The sequence below is a fragment of the Ischnura elegans genome, chromosome 1 (genome assembly GCF_921293095.1).
Source record: "Ischnura elegans chromosome 1, ioIscEleg1.1, whole genome shotgun sequence".
In the NCBI taxonomy this organism is placed as follows: domain Eukaryota; kingdom Metazoa; phylum Arthropoda; class Insecta; order Odonata; family Coenagrionidae; genus Ischnura; species Ischnura elegans.
Window position 1 is genome coordinate 134,279,580 of NC_060246.1, and position 26,075 is coordinate 134,305,654.

At 39.4% G+C, this 26,075-nt stretch overlaps 1 long non-coding RNA gene across 1 annotated transcript in view; it reads right to left on the minus strand.

Moving 5' to 3' along the window:
* Nucleotides 1–4,870: 4,870 nt before the first annotated feature.
* LOC124153592 overlaps nucleotides 4,871–26,075 on the minus strand; it is a 213,675-nt gene continuing 192,470 nt past the window's right edge. Inside the window, exon 4 of the long non-coding RNA XR_006863701.1 lies at nucleotides 4,871–4,930. This is a non-coding gene — a long non-coding RNA (uncharacterized LOC124153592). The remainder of the gene's footprint in view (nucleotides 4,931–26,075) is intronic.

Sequence of the window (26,075 nt, forward strand, 5' to 3'; positions counted from 1 at the left end):
ACATACTTCCTCATCCACCACAAAAATAATGTCGGAAAGATAAACACCCAATGACCAAGTAAGCTTCAAAAATAAAACAGCATTATCAGCTGTAATGAGGTAATGTGTTACGACACATAGAAAGGGCATAGCATAGGCTAAGCAGCTACGTACACAATCCAGAGTAAACATTAGGAAATGAGACAAATGACTTATCTCCTCACTCACTGCATATTGACGACAGAGAAGTAAACCACTCATAGCAGCAGCGAATGCATAAATCAATAGATAACGCAAGCTAAAGCAGCATAATGAATGAGTACAGAAATAAATAACAGTTGATATGGGGTATCGGAGAAGGAACCCGAACAGCTGCATCATTGAAGAGAGCAGTAAGGGATGGAGAGAAACCTGGCGCCCCGTTAGCATTAGCCTGTGTTCAAAAATGTCCTTAGGAGACTACCGTTTCAAGTCTCGTTGCGTCCGTTGAATGAAGTTGCAACAGAAAACAAGCAGAAATATAATTCCTCTAAAAAGTCTTTGCCGCTGCCAGGACTTCAACCCGAGCTCTAGAGTGAGTAAGCATAATATTAGCAGAAACGATTACACTGGCTATATAATTAGTAATTAAGGGCACACAAACAGGCGGAGACATATCTCAGGTTACATGTCATGCGTCTCAACGATAAGAGCCAAAGGTATTAAATGTAATCCACACAATTTTATTTTACCCTAAACAATAATAAAAAATGAAATACGCAAGACGTTCTTGAAAAGAAAAACAAATAACCCCGCAAATTCCTTGCTTTATACATATTATACACGCTAAATACATACTAAAATACCCTGGTTTACACTAGACACTGATGAATAGTTGATTCCACCTTCATAAGTCATGAGGAAAAGAAAGTTATAAACAAGCCAAGCTTAAAACGCCTCCTTAGTTTGATTTTACGCTCCGCTCATGTCCTCTTATATAACTTTTCATCAAATTTTTATACTTACAATTAACCCGAGTCCAGCTATACCTTTGTTTCATATGTTTTTAGCCTTTTACTACGAATAACAACATTAAAATTCCTCAACCAACAACAAAAGCCAAGGTAGCAAACCTGCTGCCTCTTCATCTAACGGCCAGCTGGGAGAAGGATGGCTGAACCCACAACACTCGCGATTGTTTGCACACCAGGAAAGTGAGAAAGAAGTAAATACAGATATATTCCCCACTCGTACGTCCCCCAACCCTTTCTTATCGCCATCTGGCCTCGTGAATGCGAACCCGCTGCGCAAGGTCACGGCCCTTGGCAAAACCGCACGCATATTCGCCCGACGCTCAGACTGACGGAATAATCCACCCCACTGACGGAGATGAAAAACTGCCCTTGATTTCCAGCGCACCGGGTCGGCGCTATCGGGTCTCCCGGGCCGAAAGCTCACTGTGCTGGTCCATGGGTCGATCTTTCCGCGATGGGAGATTGAGAGCATGCTTTTGGAGGAGGAGGCGGTTGGACGGAGGAAAGTGAGGACTGGACCGCGCACTGCCTAATTTATGACCCTCAGGAAAAGGCGCAATCTCTCCGCTTGGCCGAGTGGCTTGAGGTCAGTTATTATATTCAAGGTTGAGAGGCAAACTGCCAAGCTACGTATGCCTCCTGCACGATCGGTCTTTTGATTGGTGAATAATTACTCGCTAAACACTTGTGTTATCATTTTTTTATTTTCGGGGTGTATAAAGCAGACCGTTTTCAAAATTTGCATTTACCTCAAATTTTAAATTCTCACGTTTGAAGTACTACCTCAGATGATAAAAAAATTGAGACGCTCGTAACTGTTGAAAATATTTAATTGTATACTACCTGAAAATAAAAGATACCAAGTGTCCGGCGTGTACAAGATACAGCATAAAAAGTGTCCGGCGTGATACGGTGGAAATATTTGATATTCAGCTTAGTAAAACCTCTGGTCTCTTTCCAAACACTTTTATTTAAAACGACCATGCCATTATCAAGTCACGAGTTGCCGAAACCATGGTCGGTTTAAATAAAAGTGTGTGGAAACAGACAATTGGTTTTACTAAGCTGACTACCTGAAAATATTTAGATGATAGTAAAAGTCTTAGTAGACTAATCCTTCACCAAAAATGACCGATAGTACGGGAGCTATGCGTTCTGTTTAAGAAGTTGTGCCGCTCGTAAGTACATTTGATTAATAAATGGCCCTTTGCTTAGTTCTCCGCAGGCCCTGAGATCTTTCAAAATAGCCGAAAAACCTATCGTCTCATTTATTCCTATTTCAAATCCCTGGTGTTTCTTTCTTTCTCTTGAATCAGCATCTTCCAGGTACGCAATCAATCGGTACGGAATCAGTATCTTCCAGGTAAGGTATCAACGCAATGACGGCGCGAAATTCTGCCTCCCCAAACCTATCGAAACAATCCTCAACCTGAGGTATTTCTAGAGCTCATTACGTTGAGACCGCGCTTCCCTAATCACATCCCAAATTTCCAGCCCCTGCAGAAATGCAAGGTGAAATAGTCTGCATATCATGCTTCTGGAGAGTGATCCTAGGAGATCGAAGTTTATCGATCCTACCAATTAATTTATAACCCCCATGAAGACGCAATCCCTGCGTTTGAAGCCGGTTTTATATTCAAGGTTGAGGGGCAAAATACAAGGCTGGTAAATATTGCGTGTTCACTTCGCACACACTTCGTGGAGTTGCACATCACGAGCAAATTCCTGAGATACTGGCTGCCAAACAATAGACGCAACATAGAATTGGAGGTGATGCCAAAAATAATCGCGGAAACCCAATTGACCTGAGTGACATGTCCTATATATTTGGAAATTAAGGAACAAACGAGATACTAGCACAAATCTCTCCTGATGTACTTAAAATTTTATTTTTTACTCGGCACAGAAGGTCAATTGGTGGAAAAAATAGTTAAAATTAAATTATCGCACATTCCGTATTCAAACTACATTGAGTCGTTCCTTTGCAGCATAGATGTATTTTTTGGTGGCGTACTTCTTTATTATGTTGAAATTTATTAAAAATCCCGTCTTCTTTTTCTATGAATCTAATTGTAAGTTTAAGTATACAAAACGCGGAAGCAAAGCAAATGAAACAATGAATAAGATAAAGATAAAGAAATGCTTATTGTTCTTGGACCCTTGGTCCACAAATAACATATAAAAGTATACACTAGTATCAGAGTTCGAGTATTCAGAAAAATTGGATACATACAATAAATAATATAATAATGTTAACAGAAAATACAAGCATATTGGCAAAATTAATTTTTATCATGCAATAGAATTTTATTGGAAAGTATATTTTTGAAAGTCACGAGTGATTTGGATTTTTTAATTAGTTCTGGAGAACTATTCCAAAACCTTGTTCCAACAACAGAAAAGCATTTATGAAACGTAGTGGTTCGATGCTGTGGAACTATTAAAAAAATCTGTTGACATCGAGTTACAACATTTAGATTTTCCTCTTTAGACTGAAAAAATTGCATGATATGTTCAGGCTGTTTACAATTGAAGAGTTTATATATAAAGGAGACAAGCATGTATTCCCTCCCTGTTTTAGCTATAGGCTATTCTAACTTAGAAAAATAAGGTGATATATGTTCATCTTTTTTAAGGTCATAAATGAACCTGACACACATATTTAATGACGCTGCCAGCTACAAAAATTCATTCAAAATCGACCAACAATACGCTGCGCCACCTTTGGCAAAGGACATTGGAATGAAACGTCAAGCGCTCCCTACGGTTCATTTATAGCTTTTTTGTTAAGATCCAGCTTTAGAACCGATAAATACACGGCGGGGAATGAAAACTACATTTTCAAAGAGTACTGACACTTCCAAACAAATAGTTTCAGTTAATTATTGACTACCTAGATTTCGCGAGGGCTAATTTTGGAAGGGAAGCGGTCAGAGAAAGTCAGGAGGACAAAAAATTCTCAAAGCAATAAAAGAATTAATGATAAGCTTTGAACGAAGGAACACTGCACGCACCTGCTCAATTGCAGGACAAACAGCAAAGAAGTTAACTTATTGCAAGGGTTGACTCCACCGATGGGAGCCGAGGAAAGTAAACGCCTTGGTCAAACAACGCTAAAGGCTGATCAAATACACTGGAAGCACTCTAGAGGATCTCCTGACCCGAGATACGCCGCCCTCGGATGGCAAAAGCCTCGCAAAGAAACGACAGCATATATTGTGAATGAAATGGAAGACAAGGAACGGCCTTTGAACTATGCTTGAAGACAAGGAATAGAGCATATAAAATTCATGCAAGTGATTCTAAATTTTTGATTAGTTCAAAATGCTAATATAACCCTAAAAAAAAACAGAAAAATTGCATATTACTTTTAATATCCATAACACGTCACTTAAAAATACCCCAAAAGCCAGCCGAAAACTTAAGCATTTAAATTAGCAGTCAACTCAGAAAATAAGTTACTTTTAAAAGTGCTAACCATATCGACGGACCGGACGGAATTGAGATTTGAACATAAATCATGTTAAATCAAGGAAGAAGTTTTTGGTACGAAGAAATAATTGTCATATTGCAGCTTCTGTGACAAACCAATAGCGGAATGCAGATAAGGGAATGGCGCATCAGCACGTTATTTCTTACTGAATTTACCTAAGCAAAATTCCTGGGAACACGAGCTCTATGCGGCATAGGAAGTTTCTCGTCATAGAATTATTAAATTTTAAGCATTGCAGAAAAAGAATCAACTATCAGAAATATCAAAAATCAAAAATATCAACAAAATCAGAAATATCAACAAAACATGTGACTACGCCGTCAGTGCGAAGAGGGGCAGTAAAGTTTTCGAGCATGCATCGATGATCAAGGAACGGCGGAGGAAACTCACCCTATAGGGCGTTCCTCCGCGTTCTCCGCCGTCCTCAGGCGGATCGTAGCTGCACCTGTAAAGGAACAAAATCAATTATAATCAAAGAATAACGGAAGAAAACCAATGAAATAAACACAATAAAAATAAATATATTTTAACACATTTCAGGCATTATATGATGCACCAGCCTATTATTCAACGAAGGAGAGTCTTTATCAAAGATTAAAATATCAATCAGTGTAATACCACAGTGATATGGCTAGAATTAAATATTAGGGTGATATATGTATTCATCACTACGGCGAGAAAACATTTCATTAGAATCGACGAGTAACGAAAGGTTGAAATCGAAGCATTAAGTAATGAAATCACTCTTCGGTAACACAACGTAGAGAAATTGATTTCCCTCCCAATATAATTAATAACCGAAATTATTTCATTGTCATTTTATCCGAGTATTTTGTTATTTTCAGTTGAAAAGTATTTGATTCCTCGTAAAAGAAATCTCCACATAGTCGTGCCAACAAATAAAATAACTCCAGCTACAAATGTTTAGGCGTAGAATTTCTTGCGTACAAGTGCCTCTTCAAAGAATACTGTCTTTCTCTGGAAATGAAAAACAGAGTAACCATGGTAGGTCATATAAAAACTACGTCCCGTGAGTCATGAAACAGAAAAAATAGAAACCATACGAGCGTAGTAGATAGAAGAGTCGAAAGACCTCGATCAAGTCGAAGATGGTTGAGTTGCGAAGAGCAAAGAAGCGATGATGGCCTGGGGAATCGAATGAGGGGAGAAAGGAAATTCCCTAGAGGTGCAGAACGAGGGAGTGAGAACTTTCATCAGAATAGCCGGTGCAAAAGGAGGAGGGATGCGAGGGATGGAAGAAGAGAGGGGAGCAGTTTCGAGAGGCTATGATTAAATCATTCGCAGGCTCGCCGAGGAAAAGCGTGTTGATGGACGGTCTTCAAAGGCGGAGAGGGAGGGAGGGAAGAGGGTTTATTGACAGCCAATTGAGGAGGTGGCACTAAGGAGGACAAAGTGGAGGAGGAATGAGAATTGCAGAAATTACCGCGCTCATGCGCAAAGGATGACCCTCCACGATAGGAGCCGCTGGAAGAGTTGAGACAAGCTGAAAAACCAACAATGCTACGATTGATCCATGCTAATTTTCCCGATGCGATCAGAAAAGAAGTCCCGCTGTCTCTCATTTCCTTCTCATCAGAGGAGGAATCTAATAATCCATGAAAATATAATAATTTGATGCCCAAAATGTCATGAAGAAATATAGAAGAATTCATAACGTAGGTGATAGAAGTTGCCTTGAAGTAAATGGCCGGGATAGTAAACGGTTTCCTCAGCTCGATCATTTTTTCCTGTGCCTGGTTATAATTCTACACTGTCTTCACTATTGTATGCAATTTAAGTTAACGGAACCATGTCGTAACTGCTCAATCACCTTCATCCCTAAAAGAAAATAGGATAGCGACGGGTCCTTGCAGTGAATTATGAAATGATATACCTACATAGATTATACAACGAAAATGGAAACCGTATGCAATTACGTAATATATATGATGAATTGGATGGATGAGGCAGATACTTTGTGGAGATCCATTATGAGATATGAAGTGAAACACTTTGCACTTTCCACATAAAAAATTTATTACACTAGAGTCGACATGTTTCGCTGCACTGCAGCATTATCAAGACTCTAGACAAGACTGACAGAGAGTCTTGATAATGCTGCAGGGCAGCGAAACATGTCGACTCTAGTGCAATAATTTTTTTATGTGGAAAGTGCAAAGTGTTTCACTTCATATCTCTAATATAAATGAGCCTGATTTCAGCTCTCGAGGTTTTAAAGTCCTCAAAAGTTAAACCATAGAGTAAACTAAACTAAATTAATACATGAAACACACATCTAGCCATGAGTATTTCAATTTTTATTAATTAAAATAACGAGATAAGGCTGAGGCAGAAACATTGTAAACAACGAGGTTATCAAAGTTAAGTGGTATGACTCTATTGGACGAAAATGGAGTATATTTTGTTGGAAACCAGACCGTAAAAAAATATCTACCTCAAAAGAAAATTTCAAAATGAATATGCACCTATTGATAAAAATATTTTTTGAGGCAAATATTTAGTACGAGAGCTTTATTTATAGCTATTATCTAAGATGTGCTGTTAAGTTTCCTCCGATGCCAACGACAAGACTTGAGGTCCGGGAGCAATGCTGTTTTAGCGGTATCAGAGAAAAGGCGGAATTTCACTTAAACTATAACTATATAAGGAGAGTATCAACAGGGCGCAAACCACGGTAAAACCAAGGGATTAAGCTCTACCCTTTTCAGAACCCGGAAACGCCACAGAGTGGAATAGCCATAATGGGGCATCAACTCGCTGCAAGTGAACGCGACAGGCCACGCATTTCTCATCCTCAAGTCCACGCCTCGGCTATTAAGTTTTCCTTCTTTGAAAGCAGAAAGGGATGATGGCATATGCAACGGAACGCCAAAGTCGATGGCAGGAGATCTACGAAAGATCAGACATAATAAATATTGCCTAAAAAAACCAACGATCCATTGTTATGAGCAAATTTGAGGATCAGTTAGAAGGCAACGTTGCTTCTAAAGCGCTTCAATCACCATTACTTTAGCTTAAAATCTTTATCACTATTCGTGATTCACTTAAAATCCTGGATGACCCTTCGATTTAAAGGTGATTTAAGTTAGCCTGCATATGGGCACACAAGACGTACAGCGTCCATGTCCTCAATGCTGATTCCTTCCTTCCCCTTCAGTATAGTATCCCCATTGTAAGGTCGTTTAATTTTTCGAATTGATATATCATCGGAAGATTTCATCGCTAAAAGATAATTCTGATTTCATTTCACGTTTGCAAATTTTTGTGACTTTTTTCCTACACATAAGAAAGTGATGGATGAATTAATCCCTCAAAAAAACGGGGTACTCAGTAAAACAGTGAAGCACGCCGTTATGATAAGTAACTACCTAGTGAGTTTGACATATCGGAATGTAAAAATACATGGCGTATCCAGAATAGATCTCAACAGGATGTCCATCGATAATTATGAATTGAGATCACCACGAATGCCCTTCAAATGAAAATAATCTTTATTTTTTATGATTTTTTCTTTCGGATGAAATTACCTCTAAGTTCATTGGGACATTAATATACATTCTATTTTTGCGCAATGGAGACAGTATAGCGCGCAATACTTATGCTAAGCCTCTGATTGTAAATTAAGAATAGTTATAATAATTAGTTATCATCACTTTGAACCAAGACAAGTAAATGCTAAAATTTAATTAGGCGCTCTTGGGCTGGACACTTTGTCTTAGGAAACGAAAAATAATGAGGTAAATTACTGGCCAAGCACCACAAGTCAACAGTGTCTCACGAAATACGCTGTTCATTAGATTGTAAACTCATATCGATTACGATAAAATCATTCAATTTGAGAAAATATAAACGGTAGAGCAGGCCTTACTGTTGACCGGCATTAAGGTAAAGCTAACCTTTTTCCATTCAAGACTGTAAAATGCCGAGTTAAGGTCGCTTGAAGTTGCCTCAAAATAGAAAACTCTCAAAAACGTATCACCTCCAAAATACACTTAGGTAAACCGAGTGCACTGATTGTTAGTTAAAAAGCGATGATTGAGACTTCAGAGCATCATCAATCCGTACAATGTATGCACTTTAAAAAGTGAAGTCCAGGATAGAAAATACAAACTCTTATTTTGAGCAATGTATAGCTCATTGTTAGATTAGGAGAATAAATAAGCACCTCATAGCGGCCAATGAACTGTATTTGAGAACACAAAAAGCTACTATCCATGGGTCCACATGTTGGTAAATCACCTCCGGTAAAAGGCTTCCAGGTTTGAGATGGATCTTACGTGCAAACAGTAGCCTTGCAAACAACAGATATTTCATTGGAACGACTTCCGTTGAGGATGACATGTATACCTAGAGGCAATCACCTCCTCACCTGCCCCAGCAAATAAACCAAACGAGAAAAAGGTGCACTATTTCAACAGTGAGTGATAACTAGGTAAACCTAAAGATCAGTGATGAGGAAGAAAACGATGTGGGACCACCATATCAACGTCTCCACTAGAACTGCAACGCCCCACCGAAGCGTCAATCAATTATATCAACGAAAATTAGAGAAAAATTTATTTCGTCGGCATAAATACTCGGGTTTCAATTATTATTTTGTTATCTTCGTCTCATGCAATAGTCAAAATACAGGTTATTTTAAAATTTTTTGAAGAAAAAAGTTGTAACGGAGACCAAGGGTTCCACCTCAGCCCATCATGGAACCCAATCTGAAGACGCATCGACCAATCACATCAGAGTTTAGTCCCCGGGAAAACGTGTATATCTGAAAGCCTGGTTGTTTGATCCCTGCATCAGACTTCCCTGAAGACGATGAGCAACACACTCCTCAAAACTTTGGCGATGATTGAGTTTTTTTAACCCGAGAGAAAGCCCGAGAAACATTCAGTGCTGACGCTTATTGCCTTGGATGGACGGCGGTACCACACAAATGATGAAAGAGAGAAGATGAGTATACGTTTGCCGACCTCGGTGGCGGCGCGGCGGGGCAAAGTCCTCGCTTGCGAAACTGGAGGTCGCGGGTTCGAGCTCCTCCTGGATAGGTTGCCCTATTCAGGACATGGCTGTTTGCGATATTCCATCGTTCTTGATAGTATCCCTTGATATAAAGGTCTTAAACGTGCTGTTTTCAGGGAGGTGAATATAAATGAAATAAATAAATAAGCCAAAGCGTACAGACGAGAACTCAAAACCAATACAGAAGAGGAAAAAACAAATTAAATAACGACTACCTCCGGCGGCTGGCAATAAAAAAGGGCCTAAAAAGCCATTCGGTACTCTAGCGACCTGTAGATGACTGCTGAAATTTCCCTCGAAACTGTCATATACGCTTGTAGAACAACGAGATGAATACCCCGAAAATCGCCGTGAAATTTTCAACCATTTTCAGGCCGTAGTTTCATGACGAACATCCACGCAAAATTAGCTGGCTAAAATTATGAGTAGGCTTTACGGCCGTTGAATAAGAAGATAAAGCGACGCATGAAAAGGGGTAGTGAATTCATGAATTCTAAGGAAAATGGTAAACGCAAGATTTTGGACCCATGAAGCAATAGCTTTGATTTGATGCCACAACCATTCGGTCAGCGTAATATTCATGAAAGATAATGCTGAGCTAGAAGTCTAACCGCAAGGATAAAAATGGATGAGAAAATAGTTCGACATAGCAATACGATGAAGGAAACATAGTAGGAGGAGATTGACCCGCAATTTTGGATAAAATTCAATATGATATTAATAAATGGTCATAATTCATATTATCTAGCTTTTTGAAATACGATTAACTCTTACAAAGGCAGATAATTATTTCAGTTCAAATAAATCTCGAGTATAGAGCCCTCACAGGTGATTATCTTTTCGTTTAAACAGATAAAAAAATACTCATTTATTCCCTCCTCGACCTTTTTCAAGTCAGTAACGATCAAATAGAGAATACATTAGTCACTCATCTATATTGCTTTCACTAAATGGCAAGAAATGAATTGTTAATATTCAGGTCGTCAAAGGAGCTTGAAAAACAAAAAAAATAATATAGCCATTATATCGGCACAATGGTACAAGAATTGTAAGACCTTGTTTCTTTCTTCATACTCGACCTGATGCAATGAATCGTGATAGTTTAGCTGCGGCAAAAACTTTTTATACTGCTCACAGCAACCGTAATTCTACACTCTTTCCCCAATGCAAAGGCAAATTAAAACATGTCATTCGAAGGTCTTCAGTTAGTTACGTGGAGTTTCCTTTCACTTGCCCCGCTAACAGAATGACCTTTTTGGAATTCCAGGACAGCGATCATTTTCGTACGTGTACACATAATTGCTGTTGAATAGTGTAAAGTCATAACACTCATTTGCACAATAGATAGTTGCAGCCGCAGTGCACGACATTATTTCAAAATTTTAATAATCTGAATATACATATTCATTAAGACTAGATACGAATTTGAAAAAAAGCGGGATGCTTTCCTGTTCCAAGGCAATACTGGCATTTTAAGGCAAGTGGGATCCCCACCATTTTTTGGAATGCCCAATCACCACCAAGTTTCAGAATTAGGCAAAATTAACATGGGCAATTCATGTTACCGTGTTTACTATTCCACAACTTCTTTATCTGTGGACAACCGTAATTTTCACAGCAAAGAATATTTGGCATGTCTGTTGGCTCAGCTAATTAATAGAACAATGCTAATATGAGATAAATTATTCGTTGTTCACCTAAAAGTATTCCATGATATATGATACTGTTTGCCCCTCTGCAGTGAAAACCGTGGTGATACACAAATAAATATGAGCTACAGAACAAGAATCAGCATGATCATTTGTTATGAAGCATGACATTATAACGTGAAAATTCCACGAAATGATGCCTCTTGTGGTTGAGTATATCCTGTTGTTCTTAGTATGTGGCCTCAAAATTTTAGAAATTTCTTTAAAAAAATGTTTTACTGATGGTACTAATTACATTTTATCGGCAGGAAACCTTTCCTACCCACAAAATAAGAATAGATTCGAAATGTTTAACATCGGGTATTCCTCTCTATTACTGAATTCCACATATTCACACTCCTTTAATTGGTTAAATCAAGGCGTATCAAATGCGCTGGTAAGACATTCTCAGCTATCAACCCATTGTGTTCCAGGCCACAACACAAAAGTTCTTGACACGACGAAGGGGAGGAAGTACTCGTATTTTCCCCATTCCTCCCTTCCCCTCATCGGTGACACCACCAGGCTCTCTTGAAAGAAGCGAAAAAAACGGACAAGATCCATATTAGGTCGTCTCTCGAGGATCTGGGGTGGAAAAAATTGAATTCCCTCCATAAAACTAACTCCATTCTGTAACCGTTCCCCTAGATGGCCATGCAATAGTTGCAGTGAGTACACGCAATGCCCATTTTTCCCGCCAGATCCATCCGTCCCCCGCCTCCGCCGTAGAATGAGGACGAGTGTACGATACGTTTTTCTCACGGATCTATCGAAGGGCGGGACGAAGGACGACGGACGCATCATACGCCGACGGTGACCGCCGTCACTGACCACCCCGCTCTTTTAAAGCCTCCACCCGACATGTAGCTTGTCTGTCATACGCTCTCTCTCTCTCTCCTCCCCCTATCGCCCAACTCCTTTCCCACACTACGTCACCGACTATCCCATGAACCCCTTCTCAGACACTACCAGACGAGAAAACTACACCGTATAGGCCTGGTTACACGGTGCATTAATCCTTTAATGACCGAACTAAATTACCGACTGATTTTTATCATTTATTTGCATATACTATTTATTTTGCAACTAATTAAAATATACTATGAAAGAAAACCCGGACAAAATTTTTAAAATGCGTTTTCAACCAAGTTGCGAAATGAAAGCACAACACAAAATTTTGCAATTGCTATTAAATATAAATATGCACTTACCTAGAAACTAAGTTTATCTACGTAGTGTATACTGATCTCTTGAATAAATGAGCATTTATCACTTTAGAGTGAGTGTAGGGGAAAAATATCGAATAAACTGCATACTCGCCACAGGGGTGACGAAAATAACCAATTTTGAAAAGGCTTAATTAACTACCAATGTGCACACAAGTCATGCGATTCACTTTCAAAAAATACGTCTATACTTTGTTTACATAACAAAAGCTATAAAAGTAATCACAGATAAGAAATATGTATAATTTTCATGAATTTTTATAAATCTGTTCCCAAATGGGAATATTTGACTGTAAAAGGTTAACATGTACGAGTTAATGAGTGATTGCATGAATGATTTTTATTTCCCGGAACGGAGCATGTACAAATGCATGAAACAAATTAGATCAGGCTCTATTTTCTGTACATGCATTAGCACAAGTTGGGTGGTTACACAGTGCATTTTCGTGCTCATTCACGCGTTCATGCATTTAGACATCTTCGTACGTGTTAATTCATCGTGTGATCAGGGCTTCTAATGAAGATAAAATGGATTGACAGATGCTTCCAAAAACTTTAGGGAGAAGGTGGGACGACTGAGTTGGCCGCATTATGAGGCATGATGGCCTGATGAAAACAATCGTAGAAGAACAGGTGGAAGAGAAGAGGGGCTCGTGCGTCACCGACTATCCCATGAACCTATTCGCAGACACCAAGAGCCAGGTGAGAAAACTACTACGTAACATGAAGATGAAGATAAAATAGATCAAATGAGCGAGAAATGACGAAGTGCTAAGAAGATTGGGAGAAAAGTGAAGCCTTCTAAAACCCTGAAGGAGAAGACGGGACAACTTAGTTGGCTGGGTCACGAGGCATGATGGCCAGACAATCGTAGAAGGACAGGTGTAAGGGAAGGCCCCAAATTAGTTATATGGGACCAGGGGCGCAGCGAGTAATTCAGGCTAGGGGGGGCGCAACTAATACTTAGAGGGGTGAGGGGGTGGAATACCCACCAGAATAAGCGGGAGGCGCGGGAGCCCTCCCCCAGAACAAATTTAAGATGAATGGTTCATAATGGGAAGTTTTGCGGCTTTCTGACAGATATTTTATCAACCCTTGCACTACCTACTCTATAAGTTATATAAATCCAATTAAGTTAAAAGGATTAAACTTAAAAATTTCTCTGAGCTCTGGGGGGAGTTTTATCCCCCAAAAACCCCCTCGCTGCGTCAATTCATGAGACAGGTTATATAGGACGTAGAAGAGAAGAAATACGTCACCATGAAAAGGCTAGCGGATAGGAGAGCGGAATGGAGGGCTGCGTCACATCAATCTTAGGACTGTTGACTTAAGATGATGTAACTGTAAAAAGATGACTGTTGACTTAAAAGTAATGTGGTTAGCCTGTCTGTAGTGAAGATACCGAGACGTAACGACAATTTCCAACCAACAAGGTAGTCGCTGCATTTCGCTCGACAAAAATTTCGGTCACTCCCGACAGATTCATGAAGGTATCTCTAAAGTTTGTACAATAATAATAAAGTCACTGTATCATTTAAATTAGACCCACCCACGCGGTCTTGTGGACACACGAGCAGAATACTAACGACTATTTCTCGAGCTTACCGAGAGGCCCAGGATACCAGCAATTTTACCGATACGTCTTGGGAAAAATAACTTACAGAATAGTAATATTCGTTAAGCAGCCGGTAAGGGAGTAGGAAAAAAATAAGCCGAGGGGCAGAATTTGAGTAGATAATGTGCAGGATCGGAAGAAGTCTTCTAGAGTCTTCTTAAGTCACAGCCATTCAAACGAAACCCATTACTAACAGTATAATGCTCAATCCGGAGGTTGGTATAGATGTGAGAGGGAAGCTAATCAATCGAAACTAAACCACAAGCATGTGAACATCACATAATCAGGGAAAGGTACTATTCCAATGAAATGGAATCGGCCTGCTGCCGCTCTTCCATGAACCTAGTGATTCTCCAGTTACTCTCAGTACGAAATTTGTATCCCGCTATCCTCTTCTCTGCATTAAATTTCCCATAGCACTTAGCTATTCGGCTAATTACCCTTCCTTCTATACAGAAGAGCCCAATTATTATCCATCAACGAATAAATTTTAGCAGTGAAATGATAACAAACAATGAGTTACATTATCAACTCCAAAAGTAAACTGTACTTAGATTACCGCGGAGATAAAATTAACAGCAAAAGATAATTTCTTATCACTATCAGGAATGGGATGAAAATGGTTAACAAATAGTCCCTTCTCATTAACATTTCTGTCTACAAGACACCGCAGAGTCGAGCGATAAATTACCGTGCCTACAAAAAAAACGACAATTAGCCTCGCTTTATACCTCGCTTTCAAAGGTCATTGAGATTTCCAAAAATAGCTTCGTCATAAAAAAATCCCAAACCCAACTTAGGTTCGAAAGGTACTAATAGAGGTTGAGCATTAAAACTAAAGAGCCCGTGAAATAGAAATGACTGTCTCGCGTTAACGAAATCCAAACGTTCTAAAAATAACACACACTTAAGCTAAGGGTAGGCGAAGTGTTCTTGGGAAAAAGGGCATTACTTCGCGCGTAACTGCGTTGTGAGAACGAATAATTCACGCCATTCCGATCCCTTGGGATGCTTTGCGAGCCATGTGGTCGTCCGCAGGGACGCGGAACAAATTTTAAGTGCTCGCGCGCGGCAAAGACGCTCTCGTAAAATACAAAAAAGAAGGAAAACAGTTGAACTCGCTTTCGTTCATATCCTCCCGCGTCGACGGAAAGCGAAAGGAACGAGATTCTCGAAGCGACCTCGGCCTGGTCTTGTTTCCTCTCAAGGGGTCGTTTACACCCATGATTGATCACTATCCCACACCAGAGGGGGAGGGGAGCGGGGAAGGGAAACGACCCTTTGACCGTTGACGAAACGTCTTGTGGCAAAGAAAAAAAATGTCGCGTTGTTAAAAGAAAAAAAACTCGTTTTATTTACGTTGCGAGAGTTTTCCCCTCCATTCTCCACTAGTGAGCTTAGGGGTTGAGTTTATAGGTTGGCATGGGGACGAAACGAGCGGAACACACATGCGAAGAAGACGCCGGAAGGTTCTTGTCGCCACTGCTCAAGCAAGGGACGGGGGAAGTCGCGTCGTTCGGAACAGAATTGCAAGGCATTCAACGTAAAAGCTGCATGGAAAAATGAAGAGGGCGGAATGCCTTGGGAAATTGTGTTCTCGCATTCACCAGGTTTTAAAATCCGCTCTTTACGAGAATGAAGGCACTGAAAACTCAGGCACAGTTACGTATCCGCAATAAGCTCAAGATAAATTCCTTTTGCATATTGTTTTGCGTATTCAACGCTCTCCATACATTCAAGCCCCACCAATTGAATTTGTAACAAAAATTTAAGAATATTCTCCCACATGAAAAGGAAGTAATTTCTAAGGAAAAGGATAAGTGAAAAGTTTTCCGACATTATACGTAACACTAACTTGGTTTTTCAATGACGATTGCAACGAGAAACCATAGGATTCTATAAACGTATTCAATGTCTTAGATATTAAATTCTGCGGGCCCCTCACTCCACTAAATATAGCGAATTGGTATGTTGTGAGTCAAATATTTTGGTGCGGAACAACTCAGGGAAGGGAAAATAAGGCAAGAGGAAATGGAATGGAATTCATTATAAAGAAAAGGATATTCAAACGTCATCTCATCTCACAATATATTTAATATTACAACACAATTTTATCGGAAATATCTTCGGATGGAACCATGGTTAAATAAGAGGGCGGGTTTTCAAGTATGGTAAATCGTGCCTTTCGCATTTCCATTCGACATAAGAGAATCAGAAAGAAGATACTTATCTCAGTCTTCTTAAGAAAATTTTATCCATTAAAAAGTAAATATATGCAAGAAAAATATAAATAGAGCCAATTTAAATGTGGATAAAATAAGTATTTTTACGGAGGTTAAAGGACATGAATTTTGGACTGTGTAAGACAAAAAAATGTATAAAAATTTTTTATATACTATATTATGCCTGTACTGCGATCGTGATTCAAAATTGAGTGATCGTAATTTCAATGATAAACATTAAAAAACATCAACATGGTTTAAACATTTGAATGATAAATAATCATAAAGTCTACTTCCTGGATAGAGCAACCATCACCAATGCAGGTCGACAAGATGCTTGTAAGTGATTAAAAAAATTAAAAACGTAACAAGAAGCTCCACGTCAATCGTTAGAAAACCCTTGTAATTATTCTCTTGGCAATTAAAGTAATTATACATAGAAAGAGACTCCAAATATCATTTTATTATAAACAGAACAGAAGCGCCGTAGACATTGGATCTCCTACATGCAAATTACTAGTGTAGTAACATGCGTCTGACATGAGAGATCCGTCATCATTGAATTTATAGCAAATTCCACGAATACAAAATTATAGTGAATAGGAGCATGGGTTTAGACACCATTTTCAGCCCAATTTGTGGTGGAGATTCAAAATAGACATCCTTGCTCCCTGCGGGGCCTTCCTCAAAGAACACTGAAGCATCCTGTGGTTAGGGCAAAACATTTGAGACTCGCTTGATTTACGTCACGCTCGTAATCGCCCGAAATACGAAGCCACAGCGATAAAACCGTAAGTGCACGTGTCTCTCCACTGAATTGAAATCAAGGAAGTGGTCGAGTCACTCATTCCAAGTTCCGTCTCGTGTGAGGTCTGACAGACAGACACTGTCGCGAGCTGTGATAACCAGAGGGCACCACCTACCACAGCGGAGATCAACTGGAGAACCGTGAAACTCTTAAAATGCCACTGCGTTTATGGCCGAAAGTAATGGAACACGCTAAGGTTAAAGAAGTAATTCCAACGTGAGGGACACGATATATATGAGCGTCATACCGTTTGCAACCGAAGGTCATGAGGGTGGTCACGACCATTAAAAATACCATTCAAAGTAGTACCTAGAGGAAATTTATGACAGAGAATAAAGGCAGGGTCGACAAAGAAAATAAAGAAGGTTTCAAGAAGTTAAGGAAGCAACAGGGACTAGCAGAAGAAATAATGTATTGGGGCAAAAGGATAAACTGAATTTGATATTGAAATTTGATCTTAGCAAAGATTGCATGTTAATCATTTGGACAAAAGTGCATCTCAACCTCACAACACACTATTGAGTCTATTTCAACGTGAATAACGTAAGCCAAAATTAAGTATTAATAGCTTGAGTTGCGGATAAGAAAAATGATAATATCACGGATGCCGCTGATGGCACAGAATTTTTCCTTACCAATCTATTTGCCCGTCATCCCTTCACTTCACCAAGCACATGCCTATTTCTTCATCGAGTGAATTAAACTCATGTTTATGATAAATGCAATGATATTACTCGGCTTCGGATACCTATTAACCTGATAGAAGCTGATTGCGAAGGAAAGTCTCGTAAACGTTAACTTCTCCACAATAATAAAGTCGCAAAAGCCTCTTGGCAAATATTCCACTGTCTAAATGTTTGAGCGCAACGCAAATGAGTAATAAAACTGCCGCAAGTAAATATTCTGATGATATATTATTAATGAAAAAAATGAACATGTCTCGAACTCATCTAGCAATTATTTATGATGGTATAGTAAAATATCTAACTGAAACTTTCAGAAAAAGCTGAAGACACAAACATAAAATCGAAGCAACCAATCAGAAAAAGCATGGAGTACTCTAAAAATATGTTCGTTATTTACCATATAATGACATATTCTTGAAGACAAGAATGCGACAAGATCTTATTTATAGCATCTACGTCCAATTAATTCATGACTAAACGGCCACCAATGCACAAAAAGAGATTTAAGGATGCTGATTGCGACAAAATATTCTGAGACAACCGCAGATTAAGCAAACCATAATATTACAACGACGCAGACTTAAAAATCCAGAAAAAGTGGCCTAGCAAGAAGCTAAAATATTTCGTTTCTATCTTGGGACAAGCTTGAGCCATTCATCTTCACTAATTCGAAATAAGGAAGAAAGCACAGTCACAACACCTTTCAAGTGGATTGATCGATGATCTTGTGATTGCTAACAGACGACGCGCACAAACTCGGAGACACAAATATGCATACACACATTACGAAAGCCTACAGATAAGAACAAAAACTCCGGAAAGAAACAAGGGACACTGCATTTTTTTTTAGAAGAAAGGATGGTTTCGCTCGGTAACCCCGAAACTCGAATTTTAAATCAATCAGGTAAACGTGTGACCCAAGAAAGCGTGGTTTGCTGCTCGCCCCTTGAGAATGTGCAAGTCACTGGGGCGGCCGGGCCAATCTGAACAAGGGCTCTTCTTCTCTTTCCGCAAAGGACGACGGAGAGAAAGTGATCCCACGAGTCAGGGACTCTGAGGCTCGCGCGCCTCTCAAAGGGCGGAAAAAAGAAAAGGGAACGGAGTTCTGCGTCCGTCGCCCCGCAGATGCGCGACCGAGATAAAAGGGATGGAACAAGGACCACCACCGGCGTGATGTTTGCCCATCATCCCCATCCCAAAGGCGCCGAGAAGAGGAGAGGAGCGGGAGGACAGGAGGTGATGTAGATGACCACTTGAAAATGCGGAAAAACAGGCGGGAGGGTGGACATAGTTATGGGAATCGCCCGAAACCAAGGTAACGTCTAGAGCTCGGCTGCGGCACTGTTGCGGAAAGGGCGTTTATGTGACCGACCAAAAAGTAACAATCTTACAAGCCCACTCCACTAAAGACTAGATTACTAACTCATATAGTGAGCTGAAACCTAGTACAACTGCCTCTTGCCTCCGAAATCATCACACATTTCCATTACTCTGGAGAAAAAGCCGTGATTCTGCATTTGGAAATTCTGTATTTTTCCACAGAATTATAATGGAAAACTTGGAAATACTCTCTCTACTTTTACTGTAGGCTTCTTCATTAAATCTTCACCAGTTTTTAGCAATCCATTCACATGTGAAATGAAACAGAAAGCGAATATTTGCCAGCGGTTTTCTAGTACCTAAGTCCGTGATATTGGCTAACAGGTAAAATTATTCATACCCGAAACATATTTTTCTCCAATTCAACTCCAATGTTCAGGAATGCATATGGCCCACTTCTCTGTGTGCCAAATAAAAAAAGTTGTTTTCTAAATTTTCAAATTGTAACCAAACATACAACACCCTACCACGGATTTCGGCATCATATGCAGGTGATATGCTAACATGAAGCTTTTTTACCTACGTAATATTTACGCCGCTAGTATTCCACAATGGCAAACAGAGTAAATCTTTTATACTTTCATTCATAATTCAACAACAGATTACAGAAGAAACAAGAGTCTTACGCACAAATCAATGATTTATACTAAACAAACCACTTACATTCAAGCATAAAAATGCATCCACAGACTGTTATTGCAGTTAGGTTAATAAGACGAGTAGGTTCTTTGAGTTCTACACTAGGGATTTCAGTGATCCAATTGTACCATGCGATTAACCTTCATAATGCTGCGCAGCATTATTATGATCGCGTGAAGCGGTAGGTTAATTTATACAGAAAAGTTTCCACATATGGCACTAAAGCTACATTACTGGGGAAAAATATGGTTAGCTCGGATAAAAAGAAAAGGCTTGGATGGTAGATGGCAAAATTACCCTTGCCCTGATTTTTCCCAGGCATGCTGGGCTGTCCGAACTACTGCGACGTATCACTGAGTATATTTAAATCCTCAACGCAAAAAGACTTTCATTATAGGGTGCTTGGCTGTGTGATGGGAGCAATCCGTTGCGAGGCTGACCCTGTACCGATGTGAGAAGAGGCAAGGTCAGGAATGTAGAGGACGGGCACTTGAGATGTAGTGGGGAGCCGCCCAAAAGGGAAACTTATCTGTTTTTACTTGGAACGGACAGTGTTAAATGTTCAAGGGCACACAGACGGAAGGAACGAAGGCAAAGATGGACTGATGCATGCGGCACTAAAGGGAAAAAAGGCAAATCCACCGTGAGATATAAAATGAAAAGAACTAAAAGGTATGTGCCAGTACGGATGAGCTTACTTGCGCCAAGTTCCTCTTTTTAGGGTGGCTTAGTTAGGCACTGGAAAAATAACGAAAACCCACCATGAATGAGCACACATAGCCGTTCAAACGGATAAGCTCCGTGACCGATGAAAATTCCTTAAATTCAATAAATCGGAATTGAGAGGGTATTTGTAAAATTTCTGCATGCAATAAACTGGTGTGGGTGTATTGGAAAAACACGGACAAAGTTCAAAATTCGACTTGCAGACAAAATAAGCAAAACATTTTCAAAAGAATTCATAGAATACCTATACCTCATACCTCATATAGAATACCCCACCGAATACCTATGACTACAACAGCCAAAGAGGATGGTTGTAAGAATAATATGCCACATCCAAGACGCCCAATTAAGTTAGACATTCAAAGAATACGGAGAAAAATTTAGTTTTACAAGCGCGGTTTTATGGATAGCAATTTTTATGTCAAGAGACAATATAATAAGCTGTCTTAACGGGACACAATGAACGAGGACACTATTCGGTAACTTCACGAGGAATTTTCGCGACAGAACTGTTTTCACACAGTCACTCGCTTTGAAACATAGTGCCTGATATTTTCGCGCCTGTTGAAGACTTTGGTTAAATTTTAGACACGAAAATGACGGATGTAAAATCGATTGACCAATATAAAAAACTCTCTCAAATTTTCATACGATATTCTTCCTATTATCACACGAAAACAGTGGCTACAAGCTCAGAATCGTCAAAAATTGGCAAAAAACGAAAAAAGTGACAGAGTGCGTTCACTAGTAGAAAATGATAGTTGTCGGTGGCTAGCTCCTACGCTGGCATACTTTGGCCAGGACCATTTTCTGCGTTTCTCAATCACCGAATTTGACGGCAGAAAAAACCATCGGGGGAAGGCGATAAAGAAATACAGTTTACTTGATGCAATTATGGATAAAGGGTGCTTGCCGTACGGAGTATTCGCGAGCACATGACACGTTCAGTCGCTTAGGACCAACCGCTCTGGTTGACAGGGCAATCAAAACAACAGACTCGACCATGGCAAGAGAAGGGAAAAATGGCTCATGCCCACAGTCCTCTGGCCTGCACGAGCGGCACGAGGGAGTTCGAAAGAGTGGGCTGACGGTTAAGGCTGGACGCGTGGAGGAGAGGTGGACTCCAAGCACAAGGGGCGCCCTTGTTCCAAGGAAAAGGGACGAGAAGTTGAGTGAACACGAGAAAGATACGCTTTCGACGGAATGAAATGCGAGTAACACCGAAGAGAAGCAGCTGTTACGGTATGCAATATTTATTTCTCATTTTCCATCTCAAAATAAATATTTTTGACAAGGTTTAAGGAAGGGTTTGATTGCCGTCCTCAAACCATACATATTTAGTGTGATCTCTCACATTCATATGACACTATGAAAAGCAATATTGAGAAAATGATATTACTGCATTAGTATTAATTTCAATAAAAAATCAGTAGGTCAGAGAACCCTGGACACTTCGCTTCGATACGTTCAGGGTTATGTGTTACTTGACGGAAAACAAATAGTCTTAAAGACCGTGGCCAATGGTTCTTAAGGCATTATAGATCGCAGAGATGTATGTACATAATCAAAATTAAGGCATAAAAAGAGACCCTTTTCAAGCAATTGTTACAGGTCCTCTACATGCTTCTTAAGCATTATCCTTCCACTACTACGACAGTATGATCCCGGATTACGATAACAAAAAGAGTTTTCTTTACATTGACCAATGAATGGGCGGTTATGCCAGTAAGTTCTGATGATGCCGCAGTGCACATACAAATGTAGTCTGCATAAACCACAGTATACTGTGTAATGTGCGCTAACATTCATTACCAATGCACAATTTATTAAACTAGAGTTTCCAAAGCACTAAATAAACAGTTTACAACTTACGAATGAATCGAAGGAAAAAACTCGCATATGTGAAACAGTTATCTTAAGTGATTACTTGACCGAACTGCAAAAATATCGTTAAAACAATGATAGCCAAAATAAAAACTACTGAGTAAGCAAAAGCAAGGTTATTTATACATTACGCCTGTGTGTACATCACCTGAACAGCAAGAGCACATTCTTTAAGAATTATACTTCTGAAATGAACGAAGTCTCCTTTTCGTTTTCGTATATTAATTTCCACATAGTTGAGCCTAATACAATTGAACGAATTATACTTCTGATTTTAGTACAATTACTTATAAGCATTTTTCTATATTTTCAGAGGAAGCGTACGCTAAAAAACCCTGAGACTCCGTTAAAGGAAAATAAGATAGATATACCGACACAACTTCTCAAAATTCTTATTGAAATATGGAAAATTCTTTCCTCTTACGCCAGAATTAAAAATAATAACTGATAGAATCAATATGATTTTCCTCAACATACATCTCCCTACTCATTTCCCCTTGCAGTTCCTGAGCAATTGTTTAGTCAAAGTTTCTATATTGAAAGTCGCACTCTTGAAGTCCATTACATGCGTAACTTATAGACTTATAACTAGCTGAAAATGGAAATCAAAGCGTTCGTTCAGGTCTCCATCTTTCTGGGAATAATAATCTAGCGTCAGCCAACTTTGCCTCACAATCAGACTCGGAGGCGCGGGGTCTGCCATAAAATAGAGATAAAGAAGGAGAAAATTCCGGCGAGGAAAAGCAGAAATCGCCTGGAATTCACTTCTCGGACCGACTAAACCCTCCTAAAATGCTCAAAGTTATTTATAGAGGGGCACTCGGAATTGCAGGATGTGGAGATTGAAAAAGGAGCGGCTCACCATATTACCGAGTTGGAGTCGGGTATGAATGGGGCAGTATATATTTAGCTCGTGAGGATGAGAGAGTTGGCTAAATCGGACTCCTTTAGCGGAAAGATTAAGCGGGCCCATTTAATGATATGAGGGTGCCTTCCTCCTCTAGAGAGAGTCGTTTTTTTTTCTTTTTTTTAACCAACCACACTTTCCACCACGCAGCCGGCGTTAAAGATCTTTTCTCGCACGCGCATATGTATATTTAAGCCCGAAGCTTCGCATGAAGAAGGATGGCACGGAAGGGTGGCATGGAGGGAGGAAGAGGCGCACTTCATGGCTAATATCTCTCAAGACGACGAACGAGACGGCCCTTCAGAAGATTCTCATCCTCGCGACGCATTCTTGAATATAGGTTGGCGGAGGCGCCTCCCGCCGTAATCCCTTCCTCCGAACCATCATCTATCTCGCGGCGAGGGATTTTTTCTGAGAAAATATGTTAATGGTCGACGGACGATCAACGAAAACGAGAATGGTCGCTCGCCTCTCGCTCGGTCACTAAAAAAATACGAGAAATACCGTCGAGCGTCGTTGGAGTCCCAGTGAAAGTCGCGAGGACTACTACTGTTTTTCCTATTTCATTATTTTCGTCTCCCTAATTCAACAACATAGGAAGAAGGACTGAAATTCTGTTTTCAATAGTGTATTTTCACTACCGATCACAAATACTAGCGGAAGAAATCCCATTAACATCCAATTCCTCGAAATTAACTGAATGATAAAGAGATGCCACTTTGCCACGAATTTATTGACTAACGTACGGTGTGTTTCGACCGTTAGGTCATTCTCAAGTACATTGAGAAAATTTCAAATCCTGCATGGAGATGCATTTTTACCGTTTGGATGAGCGGGGAGGGAAGTTCCCACTATTATTTAAGCATTATAAATACAACTCCTGAATTTGAAATTTTTAAAAGTGCACTGGAGAATGACCTACCGGTCGAAATGCGTCGTACACTATTCAATGCATTCGTGGAACAGTGTCATATTTTCATTATTAGTTCAATATGCCCTTCCACTACATCATGCCAGCCTCAGATACTTCAATTCTTCGAAGAAGAAACAACGATATGTACAAGTATTACTTTCACTAGAGATAAGACCTTCCTCTTAAGTGAAATGCTGAAAGAAATGCATAAAATACTGGCAGAGTTTACCAACAAAACAATTCCATTTTCATTAGAAAAAATGGAATATTTTTAAAATATAGTTTTGATCGTTTTTATCTTATATCTTTGATTACTAACGTTTTTGAAAGCGCACGTTTAATTTAAAGAATTAGATGGTTAATAGACCAGAAACAAATTTCATGCGAAATTAATTTTTTTTACTAATAAAGGGTAATCAATCAGCAATATATTCCATTCATTTTCACTGGTACGTACATATTTGCTCATGATTCTGGGAGATACGAGTGTGAGGAAATTTGAAAAATTTTCAAAGAAAGGGTACTCAATCAATGCTAATTTCCACTTATTTAACTTGTACATACATATTTGCTTATGAGTCTGGGAGACATGAGTCTGGAGAAATTTGAGGTCGAAAATTTTATTTTCTCTAGATTATCGAATTTCGGCAAATGGAACCAGATATTATGACCCATAAAGAAGGCTAAACAAGTTTGCAAAAAATGGGCTGGTATTCTGGAATTCTGAGAATTCGGCTTATGTACTTTGGAAGAAAAAATTCCATCAAATAAGTCACCAACCACCAAGATCGCCAGCACGATATAGCGCCGAAAAAATTCGGATACAAATTATTTTCATTAAAGTCAGCATACTCCTGGTGGACATGTCCCAAAAATATACAGGAGATGAAGCAAAGAATACCGCCAATGAAGTGAAACCAAAATTAAAAACTGCGAAATAATCTCCAGCTAGAACCCAGGTCACAACAAAAGCTGGGTAACGCCATGTCATCTTAGAGACAAAAAATATTAACAGTGAATTCACAGAAAAAACCTATTTCATTTCCTATTGCAATACAAGAAAAACTTGAAAGGTGATTTCACCGCATCAAGTGATACTATTAATATTTAAGAGAAAATATTTAATACGGTACTTAAATTGATTGAAGAGGAAAATGCCGGCGAAATTTGTTTCGTCCACTAAATTGACAATCGACAAACATTAAGTAAATAATTCCAATGGATTGTAATCAATAAGATTGTCCTCTTTGGGAAAACTCCGTTTTACTTGACATAATAAATCGTCCTTTTTAACGAAAAACACTGTCTCTAAAGATGCTTAAAAGGTACCCAAGTAAAAAATATTTGCATAAAAGTACATACTCTGGAAGAGAGTAATTTTCTTCTTATCAATTATTTATTCATCTCCCTAAAGATGATAACCACTAAGAACTACGGAGGAAATCTAAATCGAATCGAGGCAATGACACAAAAATTAAGCATGAAAATAGAATTAATACTCAATGGCGATGAAAAAGTTGGTAACAATAGATGCACCTGAGATAGTGATTACATCAACAAAATCGGATCACCAAACAGGACAAAGATATATTTTACAAATGCAGAATGAAAACTCACTGAATACTCAACGAAATAACTGTTCTGGAGACGGATAAGGCCATAATTTAAACGACCATCATAAATAAGAACAGTGAGATAAGGAGACTATAGCCGGCAGGATTTGAAACGACGAGATCTTTTCTTCCTTAAGTAACCGGTTCCAAGAAAGTGTTGCCCGCTTTAACCAACCGTCCGCGGGGGTTATTGGGTCCGTAAAAGCTATGAAGGCATTGCTTCGCACCTGAACCGTTAACATGTAG